Below are 14341 nucleotides of genomic sequence, written 5' to 3' on the forward strand. Positions count from 1 at the left end.
ATTTTTAATAAAGCTCTTTGTTACTGGAGTTTATCTGTTTGATCTACTCATCATTTTTTGGATATTATATCAGATGACCATGACATATAAGTTATTTTTCCAAATAACCCAAACATTTTCACCCCTATTATGGATAACCCTAAATTTGTGAAAACGTCACTAAACTTAACGGAATCATTGACATCGTTAACTATTTGACATTTACAGTTACACATCTGTTTAAAAAACAAATACTTCATCCGTATCATAATATTTGCAACACTTTTCTAATTGCGAACTCGAAGACAATTTTTCTTAAGGGGTTATTAAAGTGTTGGAGATAGAATTAATTAGGTGGTGGGGACCTAAAGTTATGGTGGATATTCGGGACCACCAAAAATTTGAGAGGGAAACAAAACTTGACAAATCCATGTGGCCTTGCTTTTTTTTTGTGGGTGGTGCGAGGGATGATTTCCCTTCAAAACTTTTTACCCAAAAGTTCCAGCAACTTTTTCCGGTTAGCTGAGTGGGAAATAATTTTGGAGGGAAATTTTACCTCTAAAACAGAAAAAATATGCTTATGCACATCATTGTGAAAAAATTAAGGAGGGAAATTTCACCTCGAAAACTTAATTTAGTCCCACCATAACATACACTTGGGCATTAAGTTAACAATACTATATAAAGACCAACCCAAAGAGGCAACCATTAATGTTCACCAACCACAAAAACCACCAACAATTAAGATGAGTTTGTAAACCCAAAAAATTAAGCTCCATATTTACACAAAACACAACACTAATTTGTTCATTACCATCCCCAAATCAACAAAAAAAATTCATCTTCTTCGTTTTCAGATCTGCTTGGGGCAAAATTCAGAATCGGCAAGATGATGGGTTCTTAAATGTTGATCATTGTTAGAGGAGGGATGTCATGCTTTGCTCGATGGGACCTCTGATTCAGATGATGTGGCAACAAACATTCAACAACATGCAACACAAGAAACAACAGAGGTCACAAATGGCCCAACATTGAAAGAAAAATTAACTCCAAGGAAGAAAAGACACTTAGTGGAGAAGCTTTTTCAACTACAAATGGTGATAAGTTATCTTGGAACACACAAAAAAAACTTTCAAGAGAATTTGGTATTCATTGAACTACTGTTCACAAAATTTGGAAACTTGCACAAAATGCAAGGATCAAGATGTTCCACTTGATGTGATATCAAAGAGAAAAGGCACTTGTGGAAGAAAGATCATCAATTTTGCTGAGGAATGGCTTCAGTCATGTCCTTTAAGCTACAGGTCAACTGTGAGGGCATTTGCAGGATATCTTAAGGTTCCACACACCACTATATACGAGGTACTTAAGAAGCGGAAGCTTAGATCTCACACTGCCAACAACCATCCAGCCCTCACAGAGACACATAAGCTTACAAGGATGAAGTGGTTTCTTTCCCACATCATACCAGCCACTGCAACTGAACCAACAGTGTTTGAACCCATGGAAAATGTCATTCACATATGAAAAATGGTTTTATTTAAACCCAAACATGAGAATGTTCTACTTACTGTCCAGGGAAGATGAGCCATATAAATACACACAGTCAAAGAAGTTCAAGATCAAGGCTATGTTTATGGTTGTCAATTCAAAGCCATTGTATGACAAAAAAGGTCATATGATCCATGATGGAATATTTGGTATCTATTCTTTTGTGGAAAGGGTTGCAGCAAAAAAAAACAAGCAAAAACAGTGTTGCAGGTACTATTGAGACCAAACCAATAGAGAGAATTACCCAAGTGGTCATTAGGGATGTGATTATAAACCAAGTAATATCAGTAATCATGAGGAAATGGCTTGCTCATCTCTCAAAAGACATTATTATCCAACAAGATAATACAAGGCTACACATTAGTCCAACTGATCCATCTTTCATGGAAGCAGCCACAAGAAATGGGTTCATTATCAAACTAGTATGTCAGCCCCTCAGTCCCCTGATCTAAACATTTTAGACCTAGGTTTCTTTAATGTCATACAAGCATTGCAGTATATAGGTCATTTCCTAAGAACAATGATGAGTTGATTGAAAAAATGCAAGCATCATATGAATTCTTTGACCCTGAGTTGTTAAATTTTACATAGTTACAACTCCAATACTGTATGGTTGAAATCTTACAAGTGAAAGGGGGAAACAACTACAAGAACCCTCGGCATGGGAAGTTGAGACTAGAAAGGTTGAGGCTGCTACCAAAGAATGTGGCTATGAATCAGGAACTTATTGATGATGTAGTGGACTACTTGGATGACAAGGTGAAGTTGGTTGAAGATGATCCAATGGAGTGTTTTGAAGTGCATGCAGACTAGTGGGTGTGTTTGAGAGGGTGTGATGTGGGAAAGAAGAAGCTAGATGTAAGTTTTTGTTTATCTGCTACATTACAAGGTTGACTGCTGCACAAACCTTATTCTTAGTGTCAAATTTGATATGCATTTTTTTATGTAACTGAAATAGGATGGACAACAACTTTTTGTGTTTTTAATTAAATGGTTTAGGTTGATGCATACCAACTTTTGTGGTGTTAATGATATGCATCTGAAGATAGGTAAGGTAAAAACTTTTGTATATATTACAAGCATATATGCATATCAATTAACTTAAGTTTTGTAGATGCAGTCAAGTTTATGCAGTGAATTTAATTTTCAGTTTGTGGCTAAAAAAAAGGTTTGGTCAAGTTTGTTCCTACATTAATCCATCAGGGATATGGTGTTTTTACTCATTAAAGACAAGGTCTATTACCTCAACAGAGTTAACTTTGGAGCAAATCAAACCCTGTTTTCAGAGTTAAATGAGTCCCTTCATCATTTGGATGTAATGGTGAACAGGGGACTCAAAACTACAACTCTAATCATCTATTAAGATAGGGGGCAAACCAAATTCACATCATGGGTCATCATTTTACCTCTAATAATCCATCAGGCCGGGTATCTTAATTTAATTCATGGAATACAAGGAATGTTACCTCAACAGAGTCAACTCTGGAGCAAATCAAACCTTGTTTCAGAGTTTTGAGTCCCTTCATTTTATGGATTAGGGACAATAAAAAGTCAACCATTAACATCATTAGCCAACAACCTCAACATACTAACATGGGTCAATCAACCTCAGCACACAATCTAGGGACTCATCATAATTGGGCCACTAAAATTAGGGACAATCAATAATGAACCTTTAACATCATAAGCCAACAACCTCAACATACTAACAAGGCTTAATCAACACAGTGAGGCACAAAGTTCACAGACTAATCACAATTAAAGCCACATAAATTAGGGACAGTAGAATACAAACCTTTAACATCATTAGGCAACAACCTCAACATACTAACAAGCCTTATTGTGTTTCACAAGAGGGAGTGGAGTGGCGCTCCACTTTATTTCTTCTTTTTTTGGCAAAGAAGCTAAAGTTAGCTTCCTCTTCCCTCTACTTGAGCCCAACACTGGCTGGACTGCTAGCAACACAAACACCACTACCCTTCTCCCACTATCTACATCCACCCCTTTCCCTTTACCCACAACAACCTCCTTCCCTTTACCCGTAGCAACCTCCTTCCCTTTACCCTCATTTTCACCCTCCTCTTTCAGTAACATGTAGATCTCACTGCAAAAGACCTCAGCATATAGGGCCTACGAATAGAACTTCCTTGTTTCTTCTTCTCCGCCACATCATGCATCACTTCATCCTCCATAATTTTTTCTAACTTCACCATCCTCTTCAAAAACCCTAAATTTTCTTCTCCTCCTCACTATCGATTTTAATAATCTCCCTCTCACCCTCAAACGATGATTCATTGGAATAAGTGAAATCCTCCAAGATCTGACAATTACTATCCTCTTTAACGTTTTCCGCAGCCAAATTTGGTGGTAGTTTGGGTGTCGCCTCCCCCAATTGAAACCCCTCCATCTCCTATAACTGCTCATCCAGCGCAAGCGCCTCCTTTGCGCTTGGACCCATATGATGTTCCACACCCCCGAATTCGTAAAAACAACGAGGCCAAGGAGATCTATGCTCGAAGGAGTCATAGATGTCCTTGATTAACAACGTTTCCCCATCGTTATCAGTTTCAAATAATGCTTCAGTCAAGGGACTCAAATTAGGGATGAATTTTTTAGCCATAATTTCAATTTGGTGTTTAAGGAAGAAGATGAGAATGAGATATGGGTTTGGGTTGAAAAATCTAGGGTTTCTGTGTTAGGGTTCAAGAACAGGGAGGGGAGAAGAGGAGAGAGAGAGGAAAGAGTGGAGAGAGAGGAGAGAGAGTTGAAAGATCGAAAAATATGGGGGGTTGAATCTGAAACGTGAAGGGTTGGGTTGATTAAATGTTGGGGGTGTTTTTAATTTGGGGGGTTTGAATCTAAAAAGTGGTTGGGTTAAATGAACTATGGTGGGAATTATTAAATTGGATAGTGTGTTTAGGGATTTAATTAGGGGTCACAAATCAGTTTTTATTTCTTAAGTAAGGGTAATGTTAAAAAGGAAAGCAAAAAAGTGTTGTAAATATTTTGAAACATCTCGAAATAGAAAGTGTTACAAATATTATGAAACCGAGAAAGTAAGTTGGGTTCTTCATCCCCTCTCTAGTGTTCATCCCCCTACCAAGTACCATGTTATCCATCCTCTCCTCAACCTCATCAATGGCTCCTCGGCTCCCATTGTCCTCCTAATTTCCACCCCACACCCTCTCTAGCTATACTCCATCGCTCGACCCACGAAAACACCCAATTCCAGCCCTTCCTAGTTCCTACCCACATCGACGGCTACATTTGGTTTTGAAGCAAAATAAGGGGCGAAGAAATGATTTAGGTCCCAACAGCGTTGAGTGGCAGGAGAAATGGTGACGACATGTTTAGCTAGTCCATTATCCAGATCGACAAGAACAAACTTGAGTTTCAAGGACTCAAGTCTATCTCTCTCTACCGATAGGGTTTTAAACGTTCTTTTAGTTTTTCTCTCCTCTAGTATGGGGTTTCTCTCTCCTCTAAAAGTGTGAATTCTCTCTCCATATTTTGTGAAGATTCATTCAATAGAAGCTTTAGATCATGAAAAAAATGGAAGACAACAATTTAACAAAAGGATCCAAATTGTTGTTTGAATTTAATGATTTTGTTGAATTATTCTCATTTTGTTCCAGTGGACGATTTTTCAGTTTTTGGGTAAAAATTTAGGGTTTGTTCTAGATTCATTTCCCGAATTTGTAGAAAGATTACATTCTATATGTTGAATCCAAGTAAATGGTTTTTTAAAAAAAGTTTGGAACTTTGAATTACTCATATACTGTAACTTGGGGGTATTTGCTTTGATATGTGAGATTATTTGTGAAAATTTCTCGAGCGAAATTTCTGCCTTTGTTCTTTATTTAATGGATTGATTTTCTTTATTCATGAGATTTATATTCTGGGTTGCTTTTGTTTGTGATTGGATCTCAAATTGTTGAGTGAGGAATTGAGGGATTAGATAGAGGGAGGATGAAAAACAAGAAAGAGGAAGATATATAACATGAGATGAAATAGGTTTTCTTTTTAGGAAAAATTGATTCTAATAATCCAATCTTTTGGCCATTTGCTCAAATTAATCCCACCTTTTGATTTTTTTTTAATAATCCGACCTTTTATTACGATTCACTCATATTGAACCAGAAAACTGGTAACCTGCTAAGATGGTAAAATTTATTTATTGTTTTCCATTTTCTTCATTTTTGTTTCTAATTTCTTTACCTCACCAATAAAATCCCCACCCCTTGAGACCAGCGCCTCCCTCATCCTACCCCTGCCAATAACCCAACACGACCCCTTCCTTCCAGCACCCTCTCTTAGTCTTTTTTTCTCTCTCCATCCTAAACATCAATTTTCAGCGAAAAAACACAAACATAAACCAAAATCCAATATAATAGAAGTAGGAGAGTGAAATAAAAACAAAAAAAAAGTGAAACTCCTTCAGGCTTTTTCTTCTCTAATTCATCAATGGAGGCCACTTCCATAGACAACACCTCTCTTCTTGGCATCAATTGCAACAACCGCAAACTCCTTCACCGTCGAAAATTTCCGTCGCCACCGAAGAGCCGGAGGAAGATGTAGATGAGGTTGAAGACGGCTTTGATTTCTAAAGCTCACAAGTTGATGGAATTAATCACTTCTTCTCCTGATAATCCTAATCCTAAAGCACTTCACGCTCTTGCTTCTCTCCTCGAAACTCAAGAAACCAGTTTTTTTTTTTTTTTAAGATGGTCGGAGGTGGGCAGGAAAGTGGTTTTGGGTGTGGTGGTATGGGTGGGGATGGATTTCAACTCCTTTAATTTTCTCTATCCTCCTACGTTCTCCACCTCTTCCATGGCTCCCGTATTGCATTATCCCTCTTCTCGCTGTGATGATTCTTATTGATGATTTGTGATTTATTTTTTTTCTTTTCGATTTTGAATTTGGTTGAGTGTTTAGTCAAATTGAGGTTTTCAATTGAGTGATTTAGACTTGAAGATACGAATTCTGATGGGACAAAGGACTTTGCATAGAATCAATAATTGAAGTTAACTAATTCAGTGCTTCAAGAATGCGATACGAGAGAGAAGGTTAATGAGAAGATCACTTGTAATTTTTTTTTTACTGTTGGCGGCGGGGGTGGTCAGGTGTTTTGATGGGAGTGGTTTTGGTAGGGGTGAGTTGGTGGTATTTATTTTAGTTAAGCTATTTAAATTTAAAATGATTTATCGAAATTGAACGAATAAGAACGAGACACGTGTGCGCTTTACCTATTCTATTGGTCATCAACCTGTTTCAACAGGTCACAATTTAATATGAGTGGATTGGGTTAAAAGGTTAGATTATTAAAAAATAATCAAAAAGTGGGATTAATTTGAGCAAACGATCCAAAGGTTGGATTATTTGAATCAATTTTTCCTTCTTTTTAAAGTTTTCAAGATTATAAATTTCAATTTGGATGTAAAAAAAAAATTGACGTCGTCAATGATTTTGTCAAGTTTAATGACGTTTTACAAGTTTAGGGTTATTCGGGATAAGGATGAAAATGTCAGGAGTATTTGAAAAAATGGCCTATATGTCATGGTTATCTAAGATTATATCCTTTTTATATTATAATCTTTCCAAAAATTTCGATATACTGATATACACATTTGATCATTCAAAAACTTGATTACGTACTTGTAATATCACAAAAGGTTTGATATTTCAAATTTTGTGATTGAGATGAATATTTATTTATTTTCTTTTATTAATAAACATTTAACATTACAATTCAAGTCAATGTCAATACGGTTCAAATCAGCTTATGTTCATCTCTATTTTGAATCTAGCTCATACAAATCAAGCTTATAAGATTTTCAAAGTGAGATGGATGATAAATCACGAACAGGCCTCCCATTAACTATTATAGCTTTACCATTCCTCTTCCAAATGATCATCAAAATTCAGGTTTGATTTGCCAAATTTAAATTTTTTATCCCTTATACAAAGGACAAGAATTCAACCTTTATTACAATAGTTTTTTCACCATATATCCTTGACAAGTTTTTTTTGCACCATATACCCTTTCGACTTTTGAAATTCACCATATACCCTTCACTTTTCAAAAAATACATCAAACTACCCTTTTGATTAACGGTGTTAGATTTTCGTTAGTCATTAACCCCTAATCTCCCCTAAACCTAATTAACTACCCAAAACCCTAAGTAACCCTAAAAACCATAACTAACCCTAAAACCTAACCCTAAAAGCCCACCAGCCCCCATCCCACCACCCCCACAACTCTAGCCCCCCTCCCCTGCAACCACGCGTCCCCCTCCCCACCACCCCCCAGCCTGCCGCGCCTCCCCCTTCCACCACCCCCAGCATGCATCCCCTTCCCACATCTCGCCTCCCCTTCAATTCTCGCAGACCCCCTTTCCCTTTCGAAAAATAGAGGACCGACGACAACCAGAGGAGAGAGAGATAGCGCGGGGTGTGCCTTTTTCCTGCGAAAACAGAGGAGAGAGAGAGAGATAGCGTGGGGGTGTGCATTTTTTCGACGAAAAATAGAGGAGAGAGAAAGAGCGTGGAGTGTGCGTTTTTCCGGCGAAAACAAAGGAGAGGGATAGGAAGAGAGAGCGTGGGGGTGTGCGTTATTCCGGCGAGAGTGCTGTTGTGCGTAGGGACTAAGGGGGAGCGGGAGAGGGAGGCGGGTCTACGGGGGAGGGGGGCTGGAGGGAGTCAGGTGATGGTGGGGTCAGGTGGTGGCGCTGGGGAGGGGCTGGTGGTGTTGGTGGTGGGTTAGGGATAGAAGAGTTAGGGTTTACTTAGGGTTAGGGTTAGGATGGGGGAGGGGTGTTTAGGGTTAAGGTATTAGATTAGAGTTTAGGGTTAGTGTTAGATTTAACTTAATTAATTAGGAACAAAGGGACTCAAGCAATTTGTGGTAGATAAAGGACCCCTGCTAGATGATGTGATGAAGGTTCAACTAAATGCCACATACACAAAGGAGGAGATCAAAGTTGCAATGTGGGAAGTTGATGGAGGGAAAGCCCTTGGACCTGATGGTTTCGGTAGCTCCTTTTTCAAAGGTACCTGAGAGATAGTAGGTGAGGATATTTGCAATGCTGCATTGGACTTCCTAAACACAGGGAGGCTACTGAAGGAAATAAATGCTACAAGTATCACCCTTATACCTAAAGGCAAATGCGCTGAAAGTGTAAAAGATTTCAAGCCCATATCTTGTTGTAATGCAATCTACAAATGCATTTCAAAGGTGTTATGTGCTAGACTTAGTAGCATACTGCCTGATATTATAGCTCATAATCAAGGAGCCTTTGTGCATAATAGATTTGTAGCACATAATATCATGGTGTGTCAAGACTTAGCAAAAGGGTATGAAAGGAAGAAGTCATTGGCAGGATGTATCATTAAGCTTGACTTACAAAAAGCTTATGATACAGTTGAGTGGGATTTTCTAGAAGAAATGCTAGTGGGTCTGCAGTTTCTAGAGCATTTTGTCAATCTCATCATGGCCTGTGTTAGGACCCCAAGGTTATCCCTAGCTATAAATGGATCTCTCCATGGATTTTTTGAAGGTAAAAGAGGCTTGAGACAAGGTGATCCTTTATCCCCTCTGCTGTTTGTGCTTTGTATTGAATACTTGTCTAGAATCCTGAGGAAGGTAGGGGAGAAAGAGGGCTTCAATTCCACCCCAAATGTAGAGAAACAAAGTTGACCCACCTTTGTTTTCCCGATGACAATGTAGAGAAACAAAGTTGACCCACCTTTGTTTTGCCGATTGACATAATACTATGTTGCAAAGGAGAGTACAAGTCAGTTCACATTATGATGCAGGGTTTTAAGCTTTTCTCAGATACAACAGGACTACAAGCTAGTCCTTCAAAAATTGTTGTATTCTGCTTTGGCATGCACACCTCAGAAGTACAAAGGATGCTTGACATGACAGGTTTCACAAAAGGCTCATTCCCATTCAGATACTTAGGCATTCCTATCTGTTCTAAGAGAATATCTGCAGCTAAATGTGAAAAAATAGTGGAGAGAATGTGTTCAAGAATCAAGGTGTGGAGTTCAAGAAACATGTCTTTTGCTGAGAGGCTAACCTTGGTCAAGTCTGTATTGATGACTCTACAAATCTATTGGGCTCAGATTATGATATTGCCCAAAATTGTTCTAAAACACATCAACAACATCTGCAGAAGCTTCCTCTGGAGTGGTACAACAGACTCTAGGTACCCTGGGAAAGTTGTCTGGAAGAACATATGTACAACAAAAAGAGTAGGAGGCCTGGGTATAATAAATGGCTAGATGTGGAACTTGGTAGCCATGGGCAATCATGTCTGGATGATTGCTACAAAAAAAGATAACCTATAGGTCAAATGGATTCATTCCATTTATTTGAAAGAGCAAAATTGGTGGGATTACTCTCTAAAGTTGTATGATGGTATTGGAGAGCAATTTGCCAAGTGAAAGATATCATGAAAGGCCAACTAACTGACGTTCAGCTAGCTAATATGCCTCAATACTCCATCAAATTGAGTTACCAGCACATGGTTCCTATAAATAGAGAGGTTTATTGGGCAAAGATTGTCTGGTGCAGACTTGGACAACCTAAGCATCAGTTCATTATGTGGTTGGTGATGCAAGGAAGGTTGAATACAAAGGATAGGCTCTTGAAAATGGGCATCACTTAGGATAGCTGCTGCCTCCTTTGTGCAGCTGACACAGAAACTCATCAGCATTATATTTTTCAATTGCTACTTCAGTAAGAGCTGCATCATAAGCATACTTCAGTGGCTGGGAATGAATGGCACTCATCTTAACTACCAATCCATGTTAAGATGTTTGCACAGAAAAAAGCTGAGTAAATTCAGAAGAAGTGTTTTTTATGCTGCCATCACGAGTACCATTTATCATATCTGGGGAGAGAGTAATAATGCCCTCTGGAATAGTCAAGTGAAGTGTATAGATATTGTCATCCATAGCATCAAATACAATGTATATAATAGAATTTATAGCATTATACCTACGAAATTAGCCATAGTGATCATAGATGGTTTGTAGCTCTCAAAGAGAGACGACTTTTGGCTTTGTAGCCTGCTGGTGTTGTTTTTCTTTTAGAGGCATGTCTCTAGAATGATCACATTGGTATGTTTTGATGCAATAATACCTTACCTTGCCTATCAAAAAAAATTAGGAATAAAGGGGAGTTTAGGGGTTAATGACTAACGGAGTTTAACGTCGTTAGTCATTAAGGGTAAGTTGATGTATTTTTTGAAAAGTGAAGGGTATATGGTGAATTTCAAAAGTCGAAATGGTATATGGTGCAAAAAAATTTTGTCTGGGGTATATGGTGAAAAAAACTGTTATTACAAAGTTGAAAGTAGGACCTCCAACTAACCAGACTAATCTCGCCTCACAACCACTAGACCATTTTTAATTCGTAGAGGTCACTTGGTTCACTTCAAATTCTACTGAAATTTGAATTTCCTAGGAAGTATAAAATAGGATAGTAGTTTGGTATGCAGGATATAGGGAATTAATGGGAAATAGAATTTCCAAGGAAATGGAAATTCCTATGAAGTGTAGGAAATTAATCACCAACTCTCCCCCCTTGGTGATTACAAATTCCTGTGTCAATTACAAATTCCTATACTCAACCAAACACCAAAAACCATTTCGTAGGAAATAGACAAGGGAATTTACTTTCCATAAATGGATTTTTCACCATATACCTCCGACAAATACGTATTGTGTCGGACTCGTCCGACACAACATTCTCATCGGACGAGCAGCACGCGCGCGCGCGTTAATAAAGACCGAAAAAATTTAAAAACAAAAAAACAAAAAAAAACTCTTTCATCCCCTTCATCCGCTTCATCCGCCATTGTTCAAAAACAAAAACAACCGCAACATATCGAACAGATCCACTTTCTCCCTGCAATTAAATCTCATTTGAACATTCCACTACTCAAATCTAGTTCAACCAACAATGTCAACCGAAGATTCTAATTCACAAATCAGAAGTTCATTACAAATTGATCTAAGCAATGAGAATACTGACACAGATCTCACATTACAAATTGAACTAAACAATGAAAACTGTAACACAAATATCACATCAGAAAAAAAAAAAAAGAAATTACATGAAGAATCAGCTGGAAAAGAAGACATAGAAACGGGTGTATGTCTAAAATTAATTTTCAATTGCATTTACTCATTTTCAGTTAGAATTTCGATTGTATCAGTTAGTATGTATAAAATTAGCATTTACATTGCAACAAAAGTCTATTTTTCACTCATTAACTTCTTTTTCAGTTAGACTTATTTAATACTCAGTTAGACTTGTTTATTACTCAGTTAAACTTATTTTGTTTTCAGTTAATATAGTTTTCAGTTAGACTTATTTAGTTTTCAGTTAGACTAATTTAGTGTTCAGTTAGACTAATTTAGTTTTCAGTTAGACTTATTTAGTTTTCAGTTAGAACTATTTACTCTTCAGTTAAACTTATTAACTCTTCAATTAGACTTATTTACTCTTCAGTTAGATTTATTTACTCTTCAGTTAGACTTATTTACTCTTCAGTTAGAATTATTTACTCTTCAGTTAGACTGATTCAGTTTTCAGTTAGACTTATTTAGTTTTCAGTTATACTTATTTACTCTTCAGTCAGACTTATTTACTCTTCAGTTAGACTTATTTAGTTTTCAGTTAGACTTAGCTAGTTTCAGCTAGCTTTATTTAGTTTCAGTTAGACTTATTTATTTCTCAGTTAGACTTCTTCATTTTTCAGTTAGACTTATTTTCTTTTCAGTTGGTCCTTAATTTATTTCATTTAGTATAATGATTCTTTCATTTGATACTATTACAATTATTTTCAGCTACACTTGTTTAGTTTTCAGCTAGTGCTTCTGTTCTTTCAGTTAGTGTCCTTATTTTTTGTCAATGAACTCAACAGCTGAACATGAATATCTCAAGTACATCAATGACGAGAATATCAGTAACAGTTTAATAGGGAGACATGTTACAGATCACAAAGATGGTTACAACTTGTATCAAGCACACTCAAGAGCATTAGGATTTAGTATTAGGAAATAAACTCTAAGGAGGAGGAGAATTGATAATTCAATATACGAATTCTACTTGGTTTGCTCAAAGGAAGGAGCCTCAAAATCAACAAACAAAATAACGGAACCAAAAGAAAAAGAAACACAACAACAATATGTTCAGATACCAGATGTTGAGAAGCCAACCAAGGAAAGAAAGGAAAGAGTAGTCAATGAAACAAGAACAACATGCAAAACCATGGTCAGATTTAAGCAAGAAAAACCTGGTCAAGACTTTGTTGTAGTAGCTCATGAGTTGCAGCACAACCATGAGTTGGTAATAGAACAAGAAATACATCATATGAAATCAGAAAGGAAAATAACTGAACAAAAAGGACAACTAATATAAACAATGGTTGAATCTGGCATAAAGCCAATGCATGCATACAACTTTTTGTGTCATGAGGCTGGATCAGAAGAAGTAGTGGGCCACACAAAAGGGACCATTTAAACTATATCACACAGTACAGAACAAGTTTGGTTGAAGGAAAGGATATGCAGAGCGTGTTGGATTTACTTCAGCAAAGAGCGGATGATGATCCTGCATTCTTCTACAGGCTGAAATTTGGGGAACATAACAACATTGTCAGCTACTTTTGGCGAGATTCAATGATGTTGGAGGACTTCAAAGCATATGGAAATGTTATGATATTCGACACAACATATAGGACAAACAAATATGGACTGATATGTGCACCATTTGTTGGCATAAACTACCATTGGAAAACAACAATGTTTGCATGTGCTTTCATAACTAATGAAAAGGAAGAGAGCTTTGAATGGCTACTAGAAACATTCAAGAGAGCAATGTGCCAACAAGAGCCAAAGACAATTTTCACTGATCAAGATAAGGCAATGGAAAATGCAGTTGAAAAGGTATTTTTCAGTTAGACTAATTTACTTTTCAGTAAGACTTATTTAGTTTTCAGTTAGACTTATTTAGTTTTCAGTTATAGTTATTTATTATTCAGTTAGACTTATTTATAATTCAGTTAGACTTATTTAGTTTTCAGTTAGACTCATTAAGTTTTCAGTTAGATTTATTTAGTTTTCAGTTAGACTCATTTAGTTTTCAGTTGGGCTTCATATTACTTCATTTAGTCTAATGAAATTTTAAGTTAGCATTTCCACTATTTCAGTTAGACTTATTTATTATTCAGGTAGACTTATTTAGTTTTCAGTTAGACTTATTTAGTTGTCAGTTACACTTATTTACTTTTCAGTTAGACTAATTTACTTTTCAGTTAGACTTATTTAGTTTTCAGTTAGACTCATTTAGTTTTCATTTTGGCTTCATATTACTTCATTTTGTCTAATGAAATTTTCAGTTAGCATTTACACTGTTTTAGTTAGACTTCTTTATTTTTCAGTTAGTCTTCATATTATTTCTTTACTATTTCAATTAGATTCACAAGCATTCAAATGAAAGTGATTTCTAGCATAATATGTACTATCTTAAAACAGGTTTTCCCAAATTCAAGACATAGGCTTTGCCTTTGGCATATAGAGAAGAACTTTGTAAGCCACTTCGGATCCCTCAAGACCAATGAAGACTTCAAGAACATGTTCAAGAACTGCTTGATGGGGTGTCAAAATGAATCAGGCTTTGAAGAATTGTGGGCGAAAATGATGGAAATGTATGGACACGAGAAAAAGGAATGGTTCGAACAAGTATATGATCAGAGACACAAGTGGTGCACCGCGTTAAATAGGGATATGTTTTCAG

The sequence above is a fragment of the Beta vulgaris genome, chromosome 4 (assembly GCF_026745355.1).
Source record: "Beta vulgaris subsp. vulgaris cultivar EL10 chromosome 4, EL10.2, whole genome shotgun sequence".
Taxonomy (NCBI): Eukaryota; Viridiplantae; Streptophyta; class Magnoliopsida; order Caryophyllales; family Amaranthaceae; genus Beta; species Beta vulgaris.